Here is a 2,754-nt window from a genome sequence, read left to right as displayed (position 1 = left end):
TCTTATAATCCCAAATAAAATGATGGAATTGAAATCAGTTCAGTATTAAATTGTTAATCCTGACTGTCCCTCAGGTTCCTCCCCTTTGTTTTTACAGGTCCTGATTCAGCAAGAGATTAGTTAAGATTTTAATTCAGCCATGTGCCTATTTTCACTGAAATGCAATAATAATAACAGCAGTAATAACTGTTATTATTACTATTATTATTATTACTGTTATTTTGTAAAGTATTTTCAGATCTTAAAAGTGAAGCTTATGCTTTATTGCCATATCCAATCCCATAGAGCAAAAGGCTTTAATGGAGCCATAAGCCAAATCTTAACCGTTTAACACTCTTACTGAGTCAGATCTTTAGTTTCTTGTTTAGTCCTGAGCCAGGCAAAGCTCTTCCCGAGCTCTCTGCAGCTTTGTCAAAACTTCTCCTAAGGATTTTCCTTCTCTCTGCCTCTCCCTGCCCCCGTAACACCCCTTCCCAGAGCGCTCACCCTCCACCAAGCTAAATTTAAATGACAAATCTGATTGACCCCGTTGAAAAATCAAACTGCCACTCCACCATCGCTGCTTTGATCACAGTACATGATGGGGAAACATTCCAAATCTTCGAAAACTCGCCCCTTGTGAAGGAAAGAAACCCATTTGAAACCCGTTTCCTGCTGAGCTCCCATCTCAAATACGTTTTGCCGCTTATTTTTGGAGCGAGAAGAGCAGCAAACTTGACGGTGCCCACAAGGAATGTCCAGCTGCCAGCAGGCTGTTGAGGGCTCTCGGGCTGCTGGGGCAGTGCTGGGAGGCAGGGAGGGAGCATCCCCTCCTGGAATGCTGCTGGGAGCTGGGCTGGGCTGGCTGTGACGGGCCCAGGGACCCGCAGCAGCCCCTGCATCGCCTGCAGCTACGGGAGGGCTCTGGGCTCACCCACCCGCTGAAAGGTCAGCCTGTAATGGATGGTAAATGTTTGCAGGGACCTTTGACCAGCTCTAATGCTGCCCCTGACCAGGCAGGGGTCGGGAATGAATGCCCAGCCTTAGGCTGGGCTGCTCACTTTGGTGAGCAAGGACTGTCAGAGCTGCTGCTGAACCCCCCCTTCCCGGGGGGTGGAGGGACCCTCATCCTGTACAACCATCACAGAACCACAGCAGAGTCACGGAATATTCGGAGTTGGACCCACGAGGGTGGGTGAAGGGCCCCTGTGGCGACCAAACCCCCCACCCTGGTGTAATGAGCACCACGCTCTGACCCACTGAGCTCATCCCAGAGCACTCCAGAGTACCAGGCTGGGTGGCAGAAGAGGCAGGAATACCTGCAGATGCCTCCAAAGATGTTTTCCCCCACCCTGATTTTTCAAAGGAGCCAAATCTGTTTGAGCCCTGCTCGTTGTCAGCAGCTTCATCTGCTCCAAGATGAGGGAGCTGTGGGTGTGGAGGGCCAGGATCTGACTCGGTCACTCTGGGGAAGGCACAGAAGGAGACTTGTTGCTTTCCCTGTTCTCACCATACCCCCCTGGGCTCCAGTTCCTCTGGGAATCCCACACTTTAGGGTGTTCAGCTTTCCCTGAAAATACCCGCAGTGTTCTCTGCAGAAATTCCCACCGGCATTTTTTGCCAAGCTGGAAACTCCTGGAGCCCCCAGGTAAGACATTACTCACAGTAGAAGTATTTTGGGGCCCACTTCACTACTCCTTCCTGTTAGGCATTTAAATTTTTCGTTCTTTAAAGGTTTAAACACTTTCAGCTCAACAGAAATGGTTCTGGTAGCCTGGGGCAAAGCTGCTGATGGAAGGGAGTGTCCTCATTCCCACTTCCAGGCACTGTCCAGAGGGCAGTGTAGTGCTTGTAGTGCCTTGGCTGCTCTGCTCTGAGGGCTGATAGGACAGCAAATCCATGGCTTTATGTCCAGTATTTTCCACCAGGAATTTCAGGGGGAAATATTTCACAGAAAGAGAGTTGTGTCCTTAGGGATGAGTGGGAACCAATTCCACGATGAGGTGCCAGGGAGGAAACAGGAATAAAATGAAGAGGGAATGGCTGAGCAAAGGCTCCTGGGGCCAGTTCCTCAAGGGAGCCTTGAAGTAGATGCTGGCTTTGCCCTCTCACTGTGGTTACAGACCTTTGTGTGGCTTCATGATCCTATTGCCAATTTTTCATGATCCTACTGCCAGTTTTTCACCATCTTATTGCCAGTTTTTCACCATCTTATTGCCAGTTTTTCACCATCTTATTGCCAGTTTTTCACCATCCTGTTGCCAGTTTTTCACCATCCTGTTGCCTTTGTCTTGGGAAGCTTGGAGACCCTGCAAGTCTTCTGAGGTGCCACCAAACTGCAAAAAAAAAACCCCACTGAGGAACATTTCAGCTCAGTAGATGTCTCAGGGAGTGGTTATTGTTTAGACCAAGGAACACAAGTAAGGAAAATCATCATGACAGATTTACAGAGACACCCTCATGAATCCTGCCTATGACCTGACACCTTACATGGAGTGGACAGAAACAATAAACATGTGATTTTGCTGCATTTCTTATTGTCAGGTGATATTTTCCCTTTCAGGCCCCTGGATCAGCCCTGCAGGTTCTGCCAACCAAATCCTTGTGACTTTTAAAATCCCTGTCACAGAAATAATCTCAGTTCACACGGGAACTGGAGTATTTACTGTCATGGAACCAAAGCTGACAATGCACAGGAGTTGACTGGAGAGGAGAAAGGAGACCCTGAAGGGTCAGTGCAGGAGTGAACACCCAGAGCTTTGTGTTGCCTGGGTT

Source organism: Empidonax traillii, unplaced genomic scaffold (assembly GCF_003031625.1).
Source record: "Empidonax traillii isolate 1590-97213 ecotype Southwest subspecies unplaced genomic scaffold, ASM303162v1 scaffold909:size282043, whole genome shotgun sequence".
In the NCBI taxonomy this organism is placed as follows: domain Eukaryota; kingdom Metazoa; phylum Chordata; class Aves; order Passeriformes; family Tyrannidae; genus Empidonax; species Empidonax traillii.
This window is presented reverse-complemented; position numbering follows the sequence as displayed.